Below are 16,778 nucleotides of genomic sequence, written 5' to 3' on the forward strand. Positions count from 1 at the left end.
TAAGCTAGGGCTCCAAAAATGGATGCTGCTGCTGCAGCTGCCACCTGGGGCCAAGGCTAGGGGAGGACCCTGCTCCCTTCTCACCCAGGTGAAAAAACTTTCTCACTGACCTTTGAAGCTTTCTTTGGTATTTATGGGTTGAGGGATCTGGGAACCACATGTGCTGCTGGGGATTCTGCCCCTGAGGTCTCCTCATTTCCTGTTCCTGCCATGCCATGTGGGTTGTGCGCCACTCTGCACCCTGTGGGATAGACCTTTCCTATCAACCTTTTAGGCTGCCTTGGGCTGGGAATCTCTTTCATGCTGCTGTTTTGTGGCTTCTGCTTCCCTAGGATTTGTTTAGAGTCATTTATTACAGGTATTTTATGGACTGTGGGGGAAGAGCTAGAGTAAGTGCGTCTTTCTACTTGACCATCTAATAACTGATAGTTAATCAAGTTAAAAACTGCTTTAAAAATATCTCATGTGATAAATACAGTATCATTAACTAGAATCTATCAATTGATTAATAAACATTTATTAAATACTTACTATGTTCTAGGTACTGTACTAAGCATCAGATATACAAAAAAAGGAAAAAGACAATTCCTAACTTCAAAGAGCTTTCAGTCTATTGGAAGAGAACAGATGCAAACAAATATGTGCAAAGCAGGCTATATACAGGAGAAATAGTAAATAATTAAAAAGGGAAATTCTAAAAGTAAAAGGTGTTAGGGGAGTCTTCCAGTAAAAGACAGGATTTCAGTTGGGATTTAAAGGAAACTTTATAATTATGAATGTTATTACACTTCTGCCCAAGTTTCAGGCAATTTTCCAATGGACTTATTTAATATCATCTTTTGTGTAGGCAGATTGAGGCATAACTCCTGGTTTTCAAGATCTCTGAGTAAGTGACTTCATAATTTTATATGGGGGCAGATACTTCTGAGGAGGAGTTCAAGAGAAGAAGTGAAGAGAAGTAAGGGCAATCTTATGAATGAAGCACTATTTTTATTTCAATGGATCTGTATTTATTCGGGGGAAATTTTAACTCCAACACATTCCTTGACTTCCTGCACTTGTAAACTAAGAAAATGCTGAGAGGGCTCCTGCCATCCTATGTCCCTATGAAATAATTCTCTCTTCTTGGGGCTAAGATCTTATCTTTGTACTGAAGCTCTCATCTCTCCTGTATATTCTTTTGCCTACTCTATTCTTTATAATTTTCCCTCTTTTTATTTACTGCTTACTTTTATCAAGGGATGTACTAAACTAGCTAATAACAGCTATTGTTTGTCTAATCAGCATGGTGGATAAAGCCAAGCTGATGAGATTAAACTGCTATACTTTCCTTAAACTCATCAGAGTTTTATTCTAAACCTCCACTGTACTCCTAGACTATAGATATCTGATGTGTATATGACAGACATAATTTTAGTCAAATATTCCTATTAAAATTAGAATAATGAAAGAGAGAGTACAAAGTCAACATGGAAGAATACAAGGAAGCAATAAAGCTGAATTTCAGTCCACAAAACTGCTATAAACAGATCTAGATAATGCAACAGACTGAATCCTGGTGGGGAAAATCTAAAAAAGAAAGTAAAAAATCATTGAATCCTTAGTCTACCCAGTTTGGCATAGAGAAATAGAGAGGAATGATGACATTGGGGACTGAGTCACTACATAATGTAGTACATGAATCAAGAGGAGACTGTGCACCAAGGAAAGAGAGAGGCCAGATCCATAATGGGGCATCCCCAGACCTACACAAGTGCATTGTGGTGTGAACAAGTTCCAAATGTGCCATCTTTGTCACCTGTGATCTAGTTATGGGTCCCAAGAGCAGGACAGACTGAGAAAGGGACCTACATAAAGGGGTGGTATTGACAGGTAGGGAAGTCTTAGGTGGTATACATAAAAAAGGGGAAGTTCAGAAGCAAGCAGCAGTGGCATGAGTCAGACTGCAGGAGTAAAATAGCATTGAAGTTCCAGCATCTGCCCTAGCCTATTGGGAATAACCATGTCAGGAATCCCAGAATAAAAACCTGTAGTTCTGTTACCAAACCAACAGCACTTCCCAACTAGATTAGAAGACCTGAGTACAATAGCATCCCATTGTTGCTCTGACTGAAAATCAGGTCATAAACTTGCAGAGTTCAGTGCAGGGGGGCAGCAAACCAACTTTGCCTTGAATCAAACCACTTCAGGCACTGAAAACTTGCCTTTCCCTAAGATCCTGGAATAAAATAATACCCAATATCCCCAAGAAAGCAATAATAGAAAAAGCCTGGAAATTTCCTCTAAAAGCATAGTAGAGACCAGCCATAATTTCATGTCTGAAGTAAGAAGACATATGCTGGAATAAAGGGGAAACAAAAAAAGGATCCTAATCCGATTGTGGCAAAGATGCTTAAGACACAAACACAGAAGAAGAGAATGACTCCTAGATATCTTACAAGCAAAACCTCAGAGAAAAAGCAGAATGGGCACAAATTCAACTAGAATTCCTAGAAGAGATGAAGCAAGACTTTAAAAACAGAGTAAAGAAGTTTTTACAAATGAAATGAGAATGAGGAGAAAAACGGAAAAGAAATGAAAGTTTTGGAAGAAAAGATTAGAGAGTTAAGAGGTTGGAAGAAGATGTACAAAACCTTGCCAAAGCAACAAATTCCCTGAAAATTAGAATGGATCAAACAGAAGCTAATGTCTCCATGAGACAGTAAGAAAATTGGAACAAAGTCAAAAGGCTGAAAATATAGGATAAAATGTAAAATATCTCATAGCAAAAATAAATGGAATGGAAAACAGATGAGAAAAAAATTTCTAAATCTAAGTCAAAAGATTGAAAATATAGAATAAATAATAAATGAAACAAATTATAAAGGTAAAGAAATATTTATAGCTATTTTGAAGTGTCAAACAATGGGACTCTAAGGGGATATCCATAAATTAAGGAATCGATAAACAAATTATGGTTTATAAAAGTGATGGAATATTATTGTAAAAAATGATAAAAGATGGTTTCAGAGAAACCTGGGAAACTTGTATGAACTGATGAAGAGTGAAGTGAATAGAATCATGAGAATAATTTATACAATGACAACAAAAACAAACAATTTTGAAATAATGAGCAACTCTTTTTTGTTTTTTAATGTTTATTTATTTATTTTTAGTTTTCAACATTCATTTCCACAAAACTTTGAGTTCCAAATTTTCTCCCCATTTCTCCCCTTCTCCCATTCCAAAATGCTGTGCATTCTGATTACTCTTTCCCCCAGTCTGCCCTCCTGTTTATCGTACCCCCCCTTCCCTTATCCCCATCTTCTCTCTTTTCTTGTAGGGTAAGATAGATTTCTATATCTTATTACCTGTATTTATTATTTCCCAGTTGCATGTAAAAACAATTCTCAACATTCATTCTTAAAATTTTGAGTTCCAGCTTCTCTCCCTTCGTCCCTCCCCACCCATCCCCATTGAGAAGGCAAGTAATTCAATACAGGCTATATAGGTGTAGTTTTGCAAAAGACTTCCATAATAGTCATGCTGTATAAGACTAACTATATTTCCCTCCATCTTATCCTGCCCCCCATTTATTCTACTCTCTCTCTTTTGACCTTGTCTCTCCACAAGTGTTTACTTCTAATTGCTCCCTCTTCCCATTTGCCCTCCCTTCTATCATGTCCCCCACCCCACCTATCCTCTTCTCCCCTACTTTCCTGTAGTGTAAGACAGATTTTCATACCAAATTGAGTGTGCATGTTATTCCCTCCTTAAGCCAAATGTGACGAGAATAAGCTTCACTCCTTTCCTCTCACTTGTTCCCATTTCCCCTCCATTGAAAAAGCTTTTTCTTGACTCTTTTATAAGAGATAATTTGTCCCATTCCATTTCTCCCTTTCTCCTCCTAATATATTCCTTTTTCACCTCTCAATTTTATTTTTTTAGATATCATCCCTTCCTATTCAACTCACCCTGTGCTCTGTGTGTGTGTATGTGTATGTGTATAATCCTCCCAACTACCCAAATACTGAGAAATGTTTCAAGAACCACAAATATTATCTTTCCATGTAAGAATGTAAACAGTTCAACTTTAGTAAGTCCTTTATGATCTCTCTTTCCTGTTTACCTTTTCATGCTTCTCTTGATTTTTCCCTTGAAAATCAAATTTTCTATTCAGCTCTGGTCTCTTTGTCAAAAATGCTTGAAAGTCCTCTATTTCATTGAATTCCCACTTTTCCTCTGAAGTATTATACTCAGTTTTTCTGGGTAGGTGATTATTGGTTTTATCTGTAATTACTTTGCCTTCTGGAAAATCATACTCTTTGATCCCTTAGTAGAGAACCTGCTAGATCTTGTGTTATCCTGATTGTATTTCCACAATGCCCAAATTGTTTCTTTCTAGCTGCTTACAACATTTTCTCCTTGACCTAGCAACTCAGGAACTTGAGTATAATATTCCTAAGAGTTTTTCTTTTTGGATCTCTTTCAGGAGGTGATCAGTGGGTTCTTTCAATATTGATTTTGCCCTCTGGTTCTAGAATATCAGTTTTTCTTCATAATTTCAATGAAGGTGATGTCTAGGCTCTTTTTTTTGATCATGGCTTTCAGATAGTCCCATAATTTTTAAATTGTCTCTCCTGGCTCTATTTTCCATGTCAGTTCTTTTTCAGTGAGATATTTTACATTATCTTCTATTTTTTATTCTTTTGGTTTTGCTTTGTTATTTCTTGTTTTCTCACAAAGTCATTAGCTTCCATCTGCTACATTCTAATTTTTAAAAAACTATTTTCTTCAGCAAGCTTTTGAACCTCCTTTTTCATTTGGCTAATTCTGCTTTTTAAAGTAGTCTTCTCCTCATTGGCTTTTTGGACCTCTTTTGCCAATTGAGTTAGCTTTTTTTTTTAAAGCCTATTTTCTTCACCACTTTTTGGGCCTACTTTAGCAAGCTGTCAACTCGCTTTTCATGATTTTCTTGAATTGCTCTCATTTCTCTTCCCAATTTTTCCTCCACCTCTCTTACTTGATTTTCAAAATCCTTTTTGAGTTCTTACATGACTTGAGACCATTACATATTTATTTTGTAGATTTTAGATACAGAAGTGTTGACTTTTAGATCTTCCTCTGATGGCATGCACTGTTCTTTCTCATCCAAAAAGATGTAAGCAAATACCTGTTCGCCAAGAATGTAGACTTCTATAGTCACATTTTTTTTTCCCTTTTTTGGGCATTTTCTCAGCCAGTTACTTTACTGTTGATTCTTTTGTCAAGAGGAGGGTATACTCTAGTGACCTGTAAGTTCTCAGTTCCTCCAAGGTGGCACAATAAAGGGAGAGGAGATTACTCCTCTCCTGACCTGTGCTCTGGTCTGGTAGCAACCACAAGCACTCTCTTCTGCCCAGGAACTGCCAGTAGTGTTCTCTCTCCAGAACCAACCCCAGCTCTACCAGTAGTACTCTTTCTCCACCCAGGAGAGTCACTCATGGCTAACATCCAGATCAGTGGCTCAATTCCCCCAGGGAGCTTTAGGCTGAGGCCTCCAAAAATGGATTCTTCCCCTGCAGTGGCTGCTGCTGGCAGGACCAGACTGCATTCTCTTCTCACCAGGTGAAAGAGCTTTCTCACTGGCCTTTGAAGCTGCCTTTGGTGTTTGTGGGTTGAGAAATGTGGGAACCACAGCTGCTGCCAGGGATTCTGCCCCTGAGACCTGTTCCAATTCTGTTCCTGCTGATGCTGCATGGCCAAGGCTGGGCAACCACGTGATGTAGTGCCAATGCAATACCCAGCAGCTGCTGTGGAGATGCATGCATACTTACAGGGTAAATTTGAAAAATATAAGCTCTCTTCCTGAAAGACGACACCAAGATGTTTATTCAGACACCATTAAACCAATTCCACCATGATAATAGCAAAGTTTGTACTCATTACCAATAAAGGGAGCCATGGCCATCCCCAAGCCTTCCCTCTGTCAGGCCTCTCCAAAAGAAAGCTCCCTTAGGCAAAATCACTCCCTGTCTCATTCACACTAGCTCTTCTGCTCTGCTCTGCCTACTCTCTCAGCTCCACCTCACTCTCTCTTCCTGCTGCACCCTTCCTGTGCCACCTGTTCGTGGCAAACTCCTCCTGCCATTGGGACCAGATCTCAAAGTCCCAAGCTGTGGGCTGGACTAGATCTCAAAGCAGGTCACATGGACCTATTAAGGGGCAAGGAAGATCTCCAAATTCATTTATCATTACATGTGTATGTTTCTATAAGATTTTTAAAATAAGAAAGTGAAGCAAGTCAGTCATAGTCATCTTTGATCTAGCCTTGCCCTTTCCCAGTAAATTACTGGCATTTCTGATATGGTCCTCCTACTTTCCATAAAGGTGGAAATTTCAAACTCCTTTTGAGAAAAGATGGACCAGATCCAAGATCAGGTATCTATTCATATCACATGTAAGCCATCCATATTTATATTACACAGGTATAATGCTTGGGGGAAGAGTTTATAGGGCCCTGACTGCTTTCAATTCCACAGGACAAGATGCCCCTCCTTAACAGTTCTAAACTCACCACCATGCTTCTAACTCAAGTCTTGATTGATACCACCTGCTGAAGTGTGTTAAACCAGACTCCTTCCAATGCCCTCCTGCATAGAGGGCAAAAACTGGACCCTTAGATCACTCCATTTTGCAGCTACTGCTCTGCCTGGTTCTAACTTCATGGAATGAGATGCCCACCATGGCAGGTATCCCCATAGTGTTGTTGTCCCTTCCCTTTACCTCTTCTTTCATTTGCTATCTCCCCCTTTAGATTATAAGCTCCCTTAGTGCAAGCACTATGTTTCTTTTTATTTTTGTATCCTCAGTTCTTAGCACACTGTCTAGCATATAGTTGGCACTTAATAAATGGTTCTGGGATTGAATTAGATTTACCATTATGCTTACTGACTAGTGCAAGTGAGCAATACATCATATTTACATTCATAATCGTTTGCAATCTTTCTTCACTAATTGAGAGTATGCAATTATCTTTTTGACAATACAAAAATCAACCCCTCTAAGAATACACCACCAATCTGATTCTTAAAGCTTCTAGAAAATGTGCCTAATACTGGTACACAGGACCAAGCTCCCTTTCCCTCCCTCAGAGGTAATGTGTCTCGTCCCCAACATGACATTCTAGCAAGTTGCTACCAATCAGCACTGCTCTCAAGTGAACATAGAATGCTCAAATCTCCTAGAGTGAGAAAGACAGAAGTTAGTCCTTTTGAAACATAGTGATGATTAGAGTCTCTGGTGGCTTTTTATAGTTCTCATCAATTACCTAAGCTATGATTAAAGGAAACTATGAGTCAAAGCTTTAGCTTCCTAACATCATTAGCAAATGTTTATCAATGGTTTACCAGGATCAGGAAATACACAAATTACTATTAGCAGATATGGTGGACACAAATGACTACCTAACAAAATATAAGTACTTAAAGAAAAAAAACTTAAATAATTAAAAAATGAAACAAGACCTGAAACAAGTTGCCAAGACTTCATCCCTATTGTCAGCAAACATCTTATTTATCTCCTGGAGCCTCTCTGGCCTAGAAAAATAACTCACTTTTTATCAGATTTTATAATTAAAATACAGTTTGGTTCATTTGCTAGACCCTTGTGGAGGAAATTTGGTAGAGGAGCTGGTCTGGAATTTTTTTTGCTACTCTACCATTTTGACTCTGTCTTTGTGGGATTAACATTTTACAAAGGGTGACAAAGCTATCCAAGGGTTCTAACTGTCCCCAGCTTCTTCAGTGTAATTCCCTGGTAACATAAAGGTAAAAATTGTCCCAGAAATGGACAATCTGGGTCTCTCAGTATCAAAGGGGTGTTTTATGCAAAAATGGGCATATAAAAGGCAAAAAATGATAGGGACTTAATAGAAGCAGAAGAGATTGAGAAGAGGTGACAAGAATATGCAAAAGAACTATATGTAAGAAAGATCTTAACATCACAGATAACCATGATAGTGTACTTACAGATCTGGAGCTAGACATCCTGGAGAGTGAAATCAAGAAGGCATTAGGAAACAATGGTAACAATAAGCCTAGTGGAAGTGACAAAATCCTAGCTGAACTATTTAAAATTCTAAAAGATGATGCTGTTAAAGTGCTGCATTCAATATGCCAGCAAATTTGGAAGGCTCAAACAATGTCCACCGGATTGGAAAAGACCAGTTTATATCCCAATCCTAAAGAAAGGCAATGCTAAGGAATGTTCAGATTACTGAAAAATTGCACTCATTTCACACATCAGCAAGGTTATGCTTCTGATTTTTCAAGGTAAGCTTCAGCATATGTGTGAACCAAAAAGTACCAGAAGTACAGGCTGCTTTTTGAAAGGGCAGAGGAACTAGAGACTAAACTGTCAACTTTCACCACATTAGAGAGAAAGAAAAAGCATCTCAGGAAATACCTCTTTCTGATTCAATGACTATACTAAAGTCAATTTCTTCTAGACTTCTCTAGCAGATTGTTTCTATTATTATCCTGATCCTCTCATTTTTATTTTTGCTCTATCTACTGTCTCCTTCTCTCTCCTACAAATACATGTATAGCTCTTCTGTCCTTAAAAACCTTCACTTGATCCTATCATCCCTGAGAATTATTATTATCTTATTGTGTGAATCACAACAAAATGTGGCAAGTCCTCAAAGTGACAGGAGTACCAGATCATCTTACTTGTCTCCTGAGGAACCTGTATGCAGGTCAAGAAGCAACAGTTAGAACCTATCATGGAACAGCTGATTGGTTTAAGATTGGAAAAAAAGTATGACCATGCCACATATTGTCACTTTATTTATTTAACTTACATGCAGAGTACACCATACAAATTGCCAGATTTCCTGAATCAAAAATCAAAATTAAGATTTCTGGGAGAAACAGCAACAATCTCAAACATGCAGATGATACCACTTTGATGACAAAAAATGAAGAGGAATCAAGAAACTTTTTGATGAGAGTGAAAGAGGAGAATGTAAAAGTTGACTTGAAGCTTAATATAAAGGAAAAACAAACTTAAGATCTTGGCAACTGGTCCCACCACTTCCTTGCAAATAGGAGGAGAAGAAATGGAAGCAGTATCAGATTTTATATTCTTGGGCTCAAAGATCACTGCAGACAGCAACTTCAGCCATGAAATTAAAAGATGCTTGTTTCTTGGAAGGAAAGCTATAGTAATTCTGGACAGCATACTAAAAAACAGACATCATCTTGCCAACAAAGGTCTACATAGTGAAAGTTATGGCTTTTCATATAGTAATGTATGACTATGAGAGTTGAACTATAAGGAAAGCTGAGTCCTGCACAATGCTTCCAAATTATGATTGCAGAGAAGACTTTTGAGAGTCCCTTGGACAAGAAGGAGATCAAGTCAGTCAATACTTTAAGAAATTGATTCAGGTTATTCACTAGAAGGTTAAACACTGAAGCTTAAATACTTTGGCCACATAATGAGAAGACTGAACTTATTAGAAAAGACCATGGTATTGAGAAAGGTTGAAGAAAAAAGGAAAGGGGAGTGGTCGAGGATGAAATGGATACATAGTATCATGGAAACAATGAACATGAAATTGGACAGATTTTGAGAGATAGCAGAGGATAGAAGACTTGGTCTGCTATGATCCATGTGGTCAAATATAGTTGGAAAAACACCTGAATGATTAAACAACAGATCTGGTGAATTTCTTTCTTCTTTCTCTTGGTAAGTTTTAAGTTTATTTTAAATTTAAACACAAAATAAGGCAAAAAACAACAACATTGTCATGAACACAACAGAACATAAGAGAGGATTCAATATAAAACAATAAATTTGCATTTCAAAAAACCTTATATAATAAATACTACACATTGTACACATTGTTTTCAACACTGTCCAGCTTTTCTTTGCTTCCTTCTAGGTTTTCTTTTGTTCTGTGGTGTGCAATTTTTACTTTATTTTTCCCCCTTCCTCTTCTTCCAAAGAAGCAGGAATACACCCCCCCACCCCACATATATATATATATATACATATATACATACATAGATATAGATATGCAGATATTTAGATAGATAAATATAGATGGTTGGTTGTTGTCCTTCATCTTCAAGGAGGACCAAAATGACATCACAATGATAAAGTGAAATTTCAGTGTGTCTGACTGTGACTGATCAAACCAATACAAGATCGGAATGCTCTACCAAAGGTTGAGTACACACAGTCCATGTGAATATTTGGGGTGGATATTCCAAATTTGCGCAACTTGTATTTACTTTGTGCTGTCTCAATTCTACTTTATTCAAAAAGCACAGTACTCTTTCTGATGTGGGCATGCCATGCTGAGTAGTCCTGTGCCAGTATTTCCCATGTTGCACAGTCAAATCCAGAGTTCTTGAGAAAGACCTTGAGAGTGTCCTTGTATCATTTCTTCTGGCTACCACGTGATCACCTACCCAATGCGAGTTCTCCATAAAATAATCTTTTTGGCAAGCGTGCGTTTTGCATTTGAACAAAGTGGCCAACCCATCAAAGTTGCACTCTCTGAAGCATAGTTTGAATACTTGGCAGTTCAGCTCAAGCAAGATCTTCAGTGTCTGGTACCTTATCCTGCCAGGTAATCCTCAGAATCTTCCTAAGACAGTTCAAATGGAAGCTATTCAGTTTCCTGGCATGACGCTGGTAAACTGTCCATGTTTCACAAGCATATAACAATGAAGTCAGCACAATGGCTCTGTAGACCTTCAGTCTGTTAATCAGTCTAATACCTCTTCCCTCCCAAATTTTCTCCGGAGCCTCCCAAACACTGAGCTAGCTCTGGCAATGCATGCATCAATCTCATTGTCAATGTGTACATCCCGGGAAAATACACTACCAAGGTAAGTTAACTTATCCACAGTATTCAAAACTTCTCCATTTGTTGTAACCAATTGTTCCATGTACATTTGGTGTGCTGGTGGCTGATGGATCATCTGGTGCTGATTCTATTCCAGCTGAGATTTACAAGGTAGGGGGACCCTTGCTCATACAAAAGCTGACTGAAATTTTCCAGGTTATATGGCAAGAGAAGGTTCTCCCCCAGGACTTCAAGGATGCCTCCATTATTGATCTCTATAAGGGTAAAGGGAATAGATTGTCCTGTGACAATTACAGGGGGATCTCTCTCTTAGTCATTGCTGGCAAAATTCTTCCTAGAGTCCTCCTTAATAGGCTGATCCTTCACCTGGAAGATGGTCATATACCTGAGAGCCAGTGTGGCTTCAGAAAGGGTCAGGGAACAGTTGATATGGTGTTTGCTGCCTGACAACTCCAGCAGAAATGCCAGGAGCAGAACAGAGGTCTGTACACAATGTTTGTAGATTTGACCAAGTCCTTTGACACTCTTAGTCTTGAGGGCTTATGGAAAATTATGTCAAAATTTGGTTGCCCAGAGAAGTTCATCAATACTGTTCATCAATTTCATGATGGCAAGTTTGCCTGGGTTCTGGATAATGAACAGTGCTCTCATGCCTTCCCACTTACCAGTGGAGTGAAACAGGGCTGTGTACCTGCTTCCATGCTTTTTAGCATGATATATTCAGACATATTTGCCAGGCCTAGAGGCCTGTATTGGGCTACCCGAGTCTTTCTTACCTCACCTCCGAGGTCTTCGGCTGGCCACGCCGGATGCACATATGAGAGAAAGGACGTTCCAGAGTCGAACAGGGGTTGAGCTTTATTACAGGGTCTGGGTTACAAGTGCAGGGCGGTCTTCCTTAGGAGGAAGAGGGGGAGATTTCCTAAGGAGGCTAAGCTTAAGGGATTGGAAGTAGAAGTACAAGCGGGGAGAGAGGGGGAGGGGAGAGAGGAAAGAAAAGAAGCGGAGCCCTACTGTCCTCTTTGGCTCCACACGTGCTAAGAGAGCTTTCACGCTTCCTCAATCCTACTTAACCTTCAGCAGCATAGTTTGCATCTCAATACCGTGCTGTTAGGTAACTAGGTGTGCTCCAATCCGGGACGACCTCGAGGGCAGGGAGACTCCACCCATCACGTATCTCCAGGGGAGAGGCGGAAATACCCGAGCTAGCCGAGCTAGCTCAGTCTGACCTTCTCGAACCCCCGCTGTTCATGGAGGGCCTCGTAAGACTCTAAGATTTAGAAGTCCCACTTTTACCCGCCCGAGACCATCCACACGGATTTGAGCTTCCAATCCCAACACATATTGACAAATGCTTTCAATGAAGATGAACACAACATCAAGGTCAACCTTGGTACTGATGACAAGTTCTTCAATCTGAAAAGGCTACAAGTCAAGACCAAAATGGAAGAAGTGTTGGTGCATGATTTTCTGTTTGCAGATGATTGTGCACTCAGTGCAGCCTCTGAAGCTGAGATGCAACAAAGTATGGATCAATTCTCCACTGCCTTTGCTAATTTTGGCCTAATAATTAACACTGATATATACATATATATGTATATATAATATATATACATATATACGTATATTATATATATACATAGACATACACACATGTATATACATATATACACATATATTTATAAACATACACATGTATGCATATATATATATATATATATATAGACTGTATTATGCTTATTTACACTTGTCATCTGTTTCTCTGGAAGTGGATAGCTTTGTCCTTCATAAGTCCAAGTCTTTCTGTGTTTTTCTAAATCAAGCAGCTCCCCATGTCCTACACCATAGTCATATTCCAACCCAATCACAGTCTCTCTGAGGAATTATCTATGAATTCCCCTCCAATTTTTTTCCATATTCCTTCTATTATTGGCTGCATTTCATGTATATAAGAAAATTTTAATTTAAATTAATTAAAATTATCCATTTTACACTTCAACAATACTCTCACCTTGTACTATAGTTTAAGGCCTGATATTGCAGAATTTGCCTCTTTTACATCTTTTTTCCCCTGATGATTTTCAAATTCCTGACCTTGTCTTCTTCCAAATGAACATTGTTACTATTTTTTCTAACTCAGTAAGATAATTTTTTTAGCAACTTTATTGGCATGGAATTACGTAAATAGATTATTTCGGTAAAACTGTCATTAAAAAAATTAATTGGCTTTACTTACCTATGAAGAATAAATATTACTTCAATTATTTAAATCTGACTCTATTCATATAAAAAATGTTTTGTGTTTATGTTCATATAGTTCCTGTATCTGTTTTTGGCAGGTATATTTTCATGTATTGTATAATATCTATTTATTTTAAGTGGTCTAAAACAATATTGAATAATATTGTTTATATATAGTGTATTTTTCCTATTTTTCTCTTTAATTCAATCTATTTTAGTTTTAACTTTATCTGAGATCATAATTATTTTTTACGTGATGTGTTATACTGCAGCCTTTTGTCATATATTTGTGTGTATCTCTCATTTTTATAGCATTTAATGAAAACAACATATTGTTTAATTAAAATTTTTCACCAGTAATCAGTTTCCATTTTATGAATAAATTCATTCCATTTACATTCTAAGATATAATTACTTGTATATTGCCCTCCTTCCCATTTTTCCTCACTATTTCTCTCACTCTATTCCTATCCCTCCTCACTCCCCTGCTTTACCTGTACTTGCTATCTTGCCCTCCTATTCCTTAACCTACCTAGCCCTCCAAGAGTCCCTCCCTCATCCTCTCCTCCATCCTTATATCCTTGCCCTCTTAATTTTCTGAATTTAGAATACTTTTATATCTATCTATCTATCTATCTATCTATCTATCTATCTATCTATCTATCTGCCTACCTACCTATCTATGTTGTTCCCCTTTAACCCATTCGTCTTGAGAGTAAGGTTTCAGCACTATCCGACCTCCCCCCACTAGCTTCTTTTTTAAAAAAAATATTTATTTATTTTTAGTTTTCAACATTCATTTCCACAAGATCTGAGTTGCAATTTTTCTCCTCTCCTCTCGCCTCCCTCCACCCCAAGACACTGTGCATTCTGACTGCCCCTTCCTCAATCTGCCCTCTCTTCTATCACACCTTTCCCTTCCCTTATTCCCATCTTCTCTCTTTTCTTGTTGGACAAGATTGCTTTCTATACCCCATTACCTGTATTTCTTATTTCCCAGTTGCATGTAAAAACAATTTTTTATCATTTGTTTTCAAAACATTGAGTTCCAACTTCTCTCCCTCCCTCCCTAGCCATCCTCACTTAGAAGGCAAGCAATTCAATATAGGTTATACATGTGTAGTTATGCAAAAGACTTCCATAAAAGGCATGTAGTGAAAGACTAACTACATTTCCCTCCATTCTATCCTGCTCCCCATTTATTCTATTCTCTCTTTGACCTTGTCCTTCCTCAAAAGTGTTTACTTCTAATAACCCCCGCCTCCCATTTGCCCTCCCTTCCATCATCTCCCCACACACCTCACTTATTCCATTCTCCCTTACTTTCCTGTAGTGTAAGATAAATTTTCATACCAAATTGAGTGTGCATGTTATTCCCTCCTTAAGCCATATGTGATGAGAATAAGCTTCACCTTTTCCCTCTCACTTCCTCTCTTTCCCACTCCACTGAAAAAGCTTTTTCTTTTTTTTTCTTCGTTTTAATTAATTAATTAAGTTTTTGTTTTCAGCATTCATTTCCACACGGTTTTGACTTTCAAATTTTCTCACTACTCTCCCCTCCCTCCACTCCAAAACGTTATGCATTCTGATTACCCCTTCCCCCAATCTGCCCTCCTGTCTATCACACCCCTCCTTCCCTTATCCCCATCCTCTCTCTTTTCTTGTTGGGCAAAATAGCTTTCTATACCCCATTACCTGTATTTCTTATTTCCCAGTTGCATGTAAAAACAATTTTTAATATTTGTTTTTAAAACTTTGACTTCCACCTTCTCTCCCTTCTTCCCTCCCCACTCATCCCCACCAAGAAGACAAGGCATTCAATAGGTTATATATGCATAGTTATGCAAAAAACTTCCATAAAAGTCATGTTGTGAAAGACTAACTATACTTCCCACCATCCTATCCTGCTCCCCATTTATTCTATTCCCTTTTTTGACCTTGTCTTTCCTCAAAAGTGTTTATTTCTAATTACGCCCTGCTGTCATTTGCCCTCCCTTCTATTATCCTCCCTCACCCCACTTATCCCCTTCTCCCCTACTTTCCTGTGTTGGAAAATAGATTTTCATACCAAATTGAGTGTGCATGTTATTCCCTCCTTCAGCCAAATGTGATGAGAGTAAGTTTCACTCCTTCCCTCTCACTTCGCCCCTTTTCCCCAAGAAAAAAGCTTTTTCTTTCCTCTTTCATGAGATAATTTTCCCCATTCCATCTCTCCCTTTCTCCTCCTAATATATTCCTCTCTCACCTCTAATTTTATTTTTTTAGATATCATCCCTTCCCATTCAATTCATCCTGTGTCATCTATCTATCTATCTATCTATCTATCTATCTATCTATCTATCTATCTATCTATCTCTCTATCTATCTATCCATGTGTGTGCATATAATCCCTCCAACTGCCGAAATACTGAGAAAAGTCTCAAGAGTTACAAATATTGTCTTTCCATTTAGGAATGTAAACCATTTAACTTTAGAAAGTCCTTTATGATTTCTCTTTCCTGTTTACCTTTTCATGCTTCTCTTGATTCCTGTGTTTGAAAGTCAAATTTTCTATTCAGTTCTGGTCTTTTCATCAAGAATGTTTGAAAGTCCTCTATATCACTGAATGACCATTTTCCCCCAGAAGTATTATACTCAGTTTTGCTGATTAGATGATTTTTTATTTTAACTCTAGTTCCTTTGACTTCTGGAATATCATATTTCAAGTCCTTCAGTCCTTTAATGTAGAAGCTGCCAGATCCTGTGTTATCCTGATTGTATTTCCACAATACCTGAATTATTTCTTTCTAACTGCTTGCAACATTTTCTCCTTGACCTGGGAACTCTGGAATTTGGCTACAATATTCCTATGAGTTTTTCTTTTTGGATCTCTTTCAGGAGGTGATCAGTGAATTCTTTCAATATGTATTTTGCCCTCTAGTTGTAGAATTTCAGAGCAGTTTTCCTTGATAATTTCATGAAAGATGATGTCTAGGATCTTTTTTTGATCAAGACTTTCAGGTAGTCCCATAATTTTTTAAATTGTCTCTCCTGGATCTATTTTCCACGTCAGTTGTTTTTCCAAGGAGATATTTCACATTATCTTCCATTTTTTCATTCCTTTGGTTTTGTTTTGTGATTTCTTGGTTTCTCATAAAGTCATTAGCTTACATCTGTTCCATTCGTATTTTTAAAGAACTATTTTCTTCAATGAGCTTTTGAACCTCCTTTTCCATTTGGCTAATTCTGCTCTTTAAACATACTTCTCCTCGTGGGTTTTTTGGACCTCTTTTGGCATTTGAGTTATTCTATTTTTAAAGGTGCTAATTTCTTCAGCATTTTTTTGAGTCTCCTTTAACAAGCTGTTGACTTGTTTTTCATGGTTCTCTTGCATTGCTCTCATTTCTCCTCCCAATTTTTCCTCCACCTCTCTTACTTGATTTTCAAAATCCTTTTTGAGCACTTCCATGGCTGACACCATTGAATAATTATTTTGGAGGCTTTGCCTACACAAATCTTGACTTTTAGTTCTTTCTCTGAATAACTAAATTATTCCTCCTCATCTGAAAGGATGGAAGGAAATATCTGCTCATCAAGAAAGTAACCTTATGTAGCCTTATTCTTTTTCCCTCTTTGGGCCATTTTCCCAGACAGTTACTTGACTTTTGAGTTCTTTTTCAGGGCTGAGCTCAGGAATGAGATTCAGATCAGTGGCTCA

Source organism: Notamacropus eugenii, chromosome 3 (genome assembly GCF_028372415.1).
Source record: "Notamacropus eugenii isolate mMacEug1 chromosome 3, mMacEug1.pri_v2, whole genome shotgun sequence".
NCBI classification, from domain to species: Eukaryota; Metazoa; Chordata; class Mammalia; order Diprotodontia; family Macropodidae; genus Notamacropus; species Notamacropus eugenii.